The sequence below is a fragment of the Dromiciops gliroides genome, chromosome 5, assembly GCF_019393635.1.
Source record: "Dromiciops gliroides isolate mDroGli1 chromosome 5, mDroGli1.pri, whole genome shotgun sequence".
NCBI classification, from domain to species: Eukaryota; Metazoa; Chordata; class Mammalia; order Microbiotheria; family Microbiotheriidae; genus Dromiciops; species Dromiciops gliroides.
In genome coordinates this window covers 269845612-269855028 of record NC_057865.1, presented here as the reverse complement: position 1 = coordinate 269855028, position 9417 = coordinate 269845612, and positions in this window count along the sequence as shown.

The window sequence follows — 9417 nt, the reverse complement described above, 5'->3', positions numbered from 1 at the left end:
CAAGCCGGATTTAAGTTTGGCACTTTATCTACTTCATCCCCTAGCTGCCCCCAGTTTCTCTGGGCCTACAAAAATGAAGGGGTTGAATTAGATCTAAGGTCTCTTGCAGCTCTAGATCCTTAGATTATGTAAGGGTCCTGAGTGACAAGGAATCTTCAGGTTCTTCCACTAGCCTAGCATAACAGCAATTGGAGAAGTAGTTGTTTAATGACTGGGTATTTCCAGTGTTAAAAATGTGGGTTATACCCATTTAATTAGAGACTCTGTGCTCATTTACTCACCTAAAATGGCATGTCTAGAGGATAGGTACCAACTGATTAAAGAATGATCTTATAAGATCATTAATCTGATTAATTATAGGATAATGCAAGTAAAGGTAGAAGGGAGCTTAGAGTGTGATCATGTTCCACCCTCCCTTTTCATGAATGAAGTTACCCCTCAATAGGGTAAATTGACTTACCTAAGGTCACACAGAATAAGGACTTGTAACATGTTTAAATTTTTTTTAAAAACATTTTATTAACCTGTCCCTCCCACTATACCCTTCTCCCCCCAACCTTTTGGATTTAAAAAAAAAACCCTCCACATATATTTACACAGTCTGGCAAAACCAAATTCGCACATTAGCCATATCTGAAATGACGTGCATATTTCTTCATTTTTGGTTCTTCGCCTCTCTGACAGGAAGTGGGGAAGAAGTTTCATCTTCAATTCTTTTGAATTCCTGCTTAGTCATAGCATTGAGCAGAGTTCTAAAGTCTTCCAAGGTTCTTTTTCACAGAACAAGGATTAGAATCTGGGTCCTCCAATGTGTACCAAACTCAAGGCCCTTCCAAGGACATCATTAGATTAGACTATCTTTTTATGACTAAGCAGCATTTTTTCTCTTTTTCAGACAATATTTTTGTTACTTCATAATTCTGCTAAAGATTAGCATTTTCATCACACGCCTTCCGGGAAAAAAAAAACACAACTCTTTTTGGTATCTGTAAATACCCCTTTGCTTTTCATAGTGAAGTACTCCCTAAAAGTCAGGTACAAAAAAAAATTGGTCAATCAGATCCTTTTATAATGTCTGGGCCAGGGGGCAGCTAGGTGGCGCAGTGGATAAAGCACCAGCCCTGGATTCAGGAGGACCTGAGTTCAAATCCAGCCTCAGACACTTGACACTTACTAGCTGTGTGACCCTGGGCAAGCCACTTAACCCTCATTGCCCTGCAAAAAAATTAAAATGAAAAAAAAAATGTATGATGTCTGGGCCATAGAAGGCACCTGATGCATGCTTGTTGGTGGATTGCTTAATTTCTACTTCATTTGAATTATAATGGCAGAAATGAGCATTCCTTATTGAGTTTTTTTTTCTTTTTACTAGTAATGATTTCTAACACTATCTTAAAGCTTCCCTCATAGCTTCCTTCTCCAAACTTTCAATGGCATAGTTTAATAATTTAAGACCAAACACATATATGAGGAAATACTTGCTCCCAAGCTTCTGATAACTTCATGATGTGTGTATAGAGGCAGGGATGGGGAATAGGGGAATGGTTCAGTTCTCACCTTAAGTCAAGCAAGCGGCAAGCACGATTTAAATGCCTACTGTATGTCATGAACTATGCTAGGCACTAGGTATAAAAATATAAAACCGAGATAGATGATTCCTGCCCTTAAGAACCTTACATTTTACTAGGGAGATATAACATTTAGGGAGTAGTAGTCAGGGAAAGGAATTTGCATCCAGGAAGTCACAGAAATTATTGGGGGAGCCAAAGCAGGGGGAGAAGGTAGAAGCAATGTGGGCAGGGAAGAGTGAGGCAGATAGCCAGAAGCCTGTATTATTAGGTAGGTATCCTGGAGGATGGCTGATGAATGGGATGAAGATGGTAGAACTCAATCTCCATTGGGTTTACCATATGGATGCCAACATTATGTCACCTCTCTCACTGGATTCCAAAGTTTTTCAATGAAATATTCTTGGAGAATGCTGTCACCTCCCTCCCCATTCTACCCCCAAGCTGAGAAAAGCAACTAGGGTACCCTTTGCATGTTGCTTATGTTGACGTAGCTTTTTTAAGGTTTCTCTAGTCTTTGAAAGCTTGGGATTATTGCAAGTATTATTCTTCAAATCCAAGTCTTCCTGACTTCCTGACTCTACATACATCATCACCTTTGAACATCACCACCCCATAAAGTCTGGGTTTTTTTTTGTTTGTTTTTTGTTTTTAGTTTTTTGTTTTTTTGGTGAGGCAGTTGGGGTTAAGTGACTTGCCCAGGGTCACACAGTTAGTAAGTGTAAAGTGTCTGCGGCTGGATTTGAACTCAGGTCCTCCTGACTCCAGGGCCGGTGCTCTATCACTGCGCCACCTAGCTGCCCCCATAAAGTCTGTATTACAGGTGTTATTATTCCCATTTTATAGTTGAGGAGGCTGAGGCTCAGGGAGGATAAGTGACTGGATTACAGACACAGTACCCAATCCATTATGCCACAGTGCCAGAAAGGAAAAATGGGTGGGGGGTGATGTGGGATAATCCAACTGGTATAGATTTAGGGGGTGCTAAAAAGCATTTGGAGTCAGAGGACTTGGGTTTATATTCTGATTCTGCTTATTACCACCTGTATGACCTTGGGCAAGTCACTTAACCCCTCTGAGCCTCAATTCTTCATTTGTAAAATGATGAGATTAGATCAGATAGATGGCCACTTGAAGCTCTAGACCCATGATCCTGTAATTTAATTATTTTGTAAACTAGTGAATACTTTTATAATATGAACAGTCACCCCCTAATTTATTGGTTTCATGAGTTAGGATTTTTGCATGCCAGGTTTTCTGAAAATGGGTCACACTTTACATTAAAAAAAAATAAGCAATCTGTTAAAGAAGGAGAGGCTGGTCTTGTTTGCTGTTTTTATGCATGATTTCTTTGATTGTTATAACATTTCCTAACAACAAAAAAGGGTCCCTGCCTGGTATCATTTAATACTTATCAGACATAGGCCCTATCCAATAACATCACAATTTAAATAGACACAGGCTTGCTTCTCCTCCTTAGGGCCAGAAGAGACTGGGCTAAACTGGCTTGATCCTTTTTAGATCAGAATCCAATTTCAGATTGACCTGACAGTAGTCTCTTAACTCCAGTACCAAGAACTTGGAGTACAGGGAAATTTATTGCAATAGTTTCAAGCAGTTTAAAATTTCAGAGAAGGGAAAAGGCCGTACACTAAGTATGTCTTAGAAAAGCTTGTTGCTCAATATTTCAAAAGGCAACATAATTATATATTTGAGGCAGCATGGTCTGGATAGAGGAGACTTAAATGCTGTTGGGACTGACTCAGTCACAAGAAGCAGGCCTTTAAGTTTTCCTGTATCTTAATTTGCCTTATCGTAAACCTGTGATCCTACTAAATGTTCCCTTCCAATTTCAGGGCTGTTGTGCAGATGAATAATAACCGCTTCCATTTACAAAGTCCTTTCTTGTGGGAAAGGTAGTATGAGTATTTTTACCCCATTTTACAGATTCAAAAGCTAAAAGGTTACCATGGGGAAGGTGACTTTTCCAGGTTTTCAGGACTAGTATCTGAAAAGCTGTATTTGCAGCCAGGCAAATGGCACAGAACTCACTCTCAATTCACTTGGGAGCCTGGGATGCCATGAGCTTGCCACAGAGAGGGTTGCCCCCAAAAGGTGGGGGAGTAGGACACGGACATTCCAGGAAGGGGCTGACAAAGGGTGATGAGGAAGCTGTCATCTGGTCACTTCTAATTTTAACTCTTGCTAATGTGGTTGAGTAGGTAGGAGCTGGCATTGAAACAAGGAAGACCTGAGTTCCAGTCCTGCCTTTGATACATGACTGGCTGTGTTTCTTCGGATAAGTCAATTTATCTCTTAATGCATTAGGAAACTCTCTAAGAATCTAAGTTATACTAACCTACACTGGTAGAGGAACTTTCCTCATTCTATGTTCCCTAGACCAATGATTTCACAGGTCCACTCCCTATTCTTGTTAACTAGTTGCTAAGATCAGTTGTTTCTATATTTAATTGAAAAATAATGTCATGGTGGAAAGGGCTTGAAGCCCTAGATACAGTTGAGTGTCAGAACCAGAAGTGAAACTGGATCAGACATGACTTCAAGACTAATGCCCCATTGGGTCCAATATTCTTCCTCTTCACATTGAATTTGTGTTGTTATAACTCAAATAAAAAAACAATGCTGATTACATAAACAACAGTGGAATTTATCTCAAATTTGAAATAACACAGAAGAGCTTTTTCTTGGGGAAGAAACATCTCTTCAGGTGGTGCAACTGGTAGCAATTACAAGAAGGCAAAATGTGAATTGCATTTACATATGACTTTATATAAATTGTCTCAACTGATCCTCACAATAGTCCTGTGAGGTAGGTAAAATGTCACAATTTTACACATGAGGAAATAGGCTTAGAGAAAGTTAGGAGCCTTTCTCATGATAAGAGAGCTAAATTTGAATCTGAGGAAGGATTTGAACCATGTCTTCCTGATATCCAATAAATTATTCTCTAAATTACAATGTTCAGAGACTATACGGGGTGAATAAAAATTCAGAGAACCTTGATTTTTTTTTTTTGTTTTGCATCACATTTATTTCTGAGTATAGCTCTCCCCCTCACTCAGTGAGACTCCCTTGTTACAAATATTAATAAGAAAAGAGAAAAAAAAGCAGTCTCCTCCCCCTTCGCCCCCCCTTCCCGCCCCCCATCAACACATTGACTGTGTCAGGCAGTATGTCTGCTATCTCTCACCCATAGTGCTCCACCTCTGCATTGAAGAGAGGAAGGCCTTGCTAAACTTTTAAAACAACTTTGTTATGGCTCAGTTTTGTACAAGGTGTTCTTCCATTAGAAATGGAGAAATAGCTTACCAATTTATAATCTTTAATTTTTATTTCCTTGAATCACATTTATGGCAGGACGTGTTTCAGGCAAAAAAAAAAAAGTACCCTTGCACTCTGTTTATATGTGGTTCACTGTAGATAATCAACATGTCTTATAGAAATCTATTCCTTCCTTTCCTGACTTATCTTCAGAGAAAGGTATATGCTCAAGTGGTTATCACTTCTTAAAAACCATGACTCAACATTTTGGGCTCGTCTCTGCAGACCTTGGCATTTCAGACAACTATTTCACTCTTGGGGTTTGTTCTGTTAAGAGCCATTCTGCATTTATGTTCAAAGGGAGAACATTGATTAAGAATGCATGTTTAGTAAGGAATATAATTCAAATGGCCATGCAATGAGTCATAGGGCTATAAAAATATTAAATGTGTAGTCATAATAACATTAGGCTCTGGGTGATCAGAGGAACTAAAAATACATTTTATGAAGCATACAATATTAATGCTTTCCAAATTGTGAAGTCAAATGCAAAAAATTGCTCACCTATGCACATTAGATTAAAATAAAGTCTGAGTTGAAATGATACCATGAATTTTAAAATCCACAGCTGTCAGAGGATCAGAATGAGGGGGGACCTCAGAGGCCATCTGGTCCCACTTCCTCTTTTTAGAATTGAAACCAGGACCCAAGGGAGATGAAATGACTAACTCAAGGTAGAACAGATAAATGCAGGTAAGGATTTGGGGCTGAATCCTCTGACTGAGCCTGTGTGTCTTCCACTGTAGAATGCTATTGGTTGAATGAATAAATAAATTTGCCCCCTGCTCAGATCCAAAGGGAGTTAGTTACTCATTGACAGGTATGAAAATTGTCCTGATATTTGTGTTATTTAGCCCTTCAGGTATATGTGTGTATGTATGTATATGTGTGTATATATATATATATATGTATGTATGTATGTACATGTATGCATGTACATACATACATATGTACCGATATATACACAATACACATATATACATATACATACACACATATATCCCCTTCAGGTTTAACTGTCTCTGCATGTGTATATATTTATATATGTGTGTTTATAGATATGTACATGTATGTATATAAATACATGCACAAACATGCACACACACACACACACAATTACAACCAGAAATATCACCACAGTCAAAGCTGGGATCTGATGGACCAAGCTAGGTACAGTGTTGAAGATTAAGACATCTCAATATGAGTTAGGTGAAAAATAGAATAAGTAGAATTTAGAGCTGAGCATACAAGCAAAAAAAAAATCCTAAGACCAGGAATGAAAACACAGATTCAACAAATACTTGTTGAATTAAGCGTGACAAATTTATATGTCATTTCAAAGTTTATAAAGGGGGCAGGTAGGTAGCAAAGTGCATAAAGCACTGGCCCTGGATTCAGGAGGACCTGAGTTCAAATCCGGCCTCAGACACTTGACATGTACTAGGTTTGTGACCCTGAGCAAGTCACTTAACCCTCTTTGCCCTGCCAAAAAACAAAGAAAGAAAGAAAGGAAGGAAGGAAGGAAGGAAGGAAGGAAGGAAGGAAGGAAGGAAGGAAGGAAGGAAGGAAGGAAGGAAGGAAGGAAGGAAGGAAGGAAGGAAGGAAGGAAGGAAGGAAGGAAGAAAGAGAAAGAAAGAAAGAAAGAAAGAAAGAAAGAAAGAAAGAAGGAAAACATTTATAAAGCGTTTTTAAAAAATAACACCCTTCCTCCCCTACCATGGGAGTAGCTGGTTGAAGTTGCAAGTTCCAGCTTTTAGATGACAAAACTGAGTCATAGAGAGGGGACATGACCAGCTTATGCCTATTCTCCTTTTAAGTTCCGGAAAGAAATGAGGTATTGAATCCAGATTTCCCAACTCTGAAGCCAGTTCCTTCTCTACTCCATCATGTTGCCTTCTTTGCATTCAGTCAATCAATCCACAAACTTTTATGAGTTTGAAGTATTTTAATAAGAAGGTACTATGTGAAAAATATTTGCTAGGGTCTCAGCCACTTAACACTTACTAGCTGTGTGATCCTGGGCAGGTCACTTAACCCCAATTGCCCAGCAAAAAACAACAACAACAATAACAACAAAAAATATTTGCTAAGAGTTGAGGATACAAAGAGAAAACCAAAGGATCCCTGGCCTCAGCGAGGTTACATTCTATCTGGGAAAACAGCTTTATACATCTAAGTAGATACAAATATATACAAAGTAATTAAATTTGGCCTTCTACTTGTCCCCATTTCAGAAAGCAGACTAGTGCTCCAGGAACAGCTGTTTTGTTTGGGACTCCCAGGTTATCTAGGCCATCCAGGGTGACTCCGAGCCTTTGGCTGAGTGGTCTACCACACCCTGAGGATAAGAAGTAAAAGGCCCCTGAGCATCAGCTCCTGCTTTCTATTATTTATGTACTCATTTTGGACTGGATGGTGGGGGTGTGGGAAGGACTGGTTATATCTGAGCTTTTCTTTGATTTGCTTTTTATTGTCAAGAGTTTTATTAGAGATTGTTTTTATTTCTTTGTTGCTCAATGACTTCTTTTTACAGAAATCCTTATCTGTCTCCAAAGCCAAAGGGTGTAAGCAACATTTATTTGAACATTTCCACTCCACAGTCAGTGGTCACAGAGATGTACACATTTTCCTACATGATAATGCATGCTGAAATGCTTTGATGGAGGGAATTTTCCCACCGGGGAGTTCCCTCTACTAATGAAGTCACAGATCAAGTGCTTATAGTAATGGTATTAATAGCTAGCATTTATATAGACTTTAAAGTTTTCAAAACACTTAACAAATATTATATCATTTTATCCTCACAACAACCCTAGGAGGTAGGTGCTATTATTTCCCCCATTTTTCAGTGAGGAAACTACAGCAAACAGAGGTACAATGATTTGCCCAGGATCACACAGCTATGAAGTATCTGAGACTGTATTTGAACTCAGGTCTTTCAGACTCCAAGTCCTGCCCCCTACTATGCCACATAGCTATCTATAAGACAATGAAATACACTTTTATATTCCCCCAAATAAGAAAAATAAAAGTCAACATTAATAATCAATGAAATAGGTCAGTTAGGTGGCACAGTGGATAGAGCACCGGCCCTGGATTCAGGAGGGACTGAGTTCAAATCCGGCCTCAGACACTTAACAATTACTAGCTGTGTGACCCTAGGCAAGTCACTTAACCCCAATTGCCTCACCAAAAAAAAAAATAATAATCAATGAAATAGATTTTCTTAGTATTATGGAATGAACTAATTTTAATTTCATTCAACAAATATTTGAATTGGTAAATTCCTTGAGGGGGTTTTGTATCCCTAGCACTTAACATAGTGCCTAGAACATTTGTTGTTGTTGTTTTGTCTATTAGTCATGTCTAATTCTTCCTGACCCCATTTGGGTGTTTTTTGGCAAAGATACTGGAGTGGTTTGCCATTTATTTCTCTAGCTCATTTTACAGATGAGGAAACTGAGGCAAACAGGGTTAAGTGACTTGCCCAGGGTCACATAGCTTAGCAAGTGTCTGAGGCTAGATTTGAACTCAGTTCCTCCTGACTCCAAGGCCGGAACTATCCACTGTGCCTTCTAGCTACCCTTACCTGGCACATAGTAGGTGCTTAATAAATGTTTATCGATTGATTGCTATTTATTAAGAAAGGGATAGGGATAGGACCTGTGATTTCACTAATATAGAAAACTGAGGTTCCCACTACAGGATGTAGGGACAGGTTGTCACCCTCTTTGCCACTTAAAGTCTTAGATGCCTCAGGCATTGAGAGGTTACACCTCCCATGCCATGACTTGCCCAGGGTCACACAGCTAGTAAGTATCAGAAGCAGGACTAGAACCCAAATTTTCTGGGTTCTGAAGTTAGCTTTCTATTCACTGTTCCATGCTGCTCCTGCCATTTATTAAGAACCTAATTTAATAATAATAACATATATAATAATAGGTTATATATACATATATCTCTATATATCTACTTAGATATATAGAGATATATATCTTCTTTGCTACCTATGTGACCTTGGGTAACTCACAATGATGTAGGAGGGAAAAAAGAGGTTTACAAGAAAAACCCAAGACCCAAGCTCTAATTCAGATATTACCTCTAAAAGGGATTCAGACCCCAGTTAATGGATAACTTATAAGTCAGGATGTTAGGTTCTCTTACCCACAGAAATCAGTGCCCATAACGGGAACAGAGGGAGCTAGGCCATGAAGACCTTAAATAAAATGTCAGGCTATAGAAATTCTAATGAAAAATGTGAAACTAGCCTTGGGAATCAGAAAGAGACATGTGCAGAAAAAGCCAAATTTGTCCCCAGATTCACCTTATAATGTGTAAACTCCAAAAACACACCTCCACTGAAAAAGGTATCTGCCTTGGGGGTTGGCTTAGGACCCCAGGAACTCCAAATTAGGATAAGCCCTCCCCTGCACCTCCCCAAGGTAGAGATTATAATAATGAGACTGATAATCAATTTATCCATACTATAAATATAACGGTCTTTCCT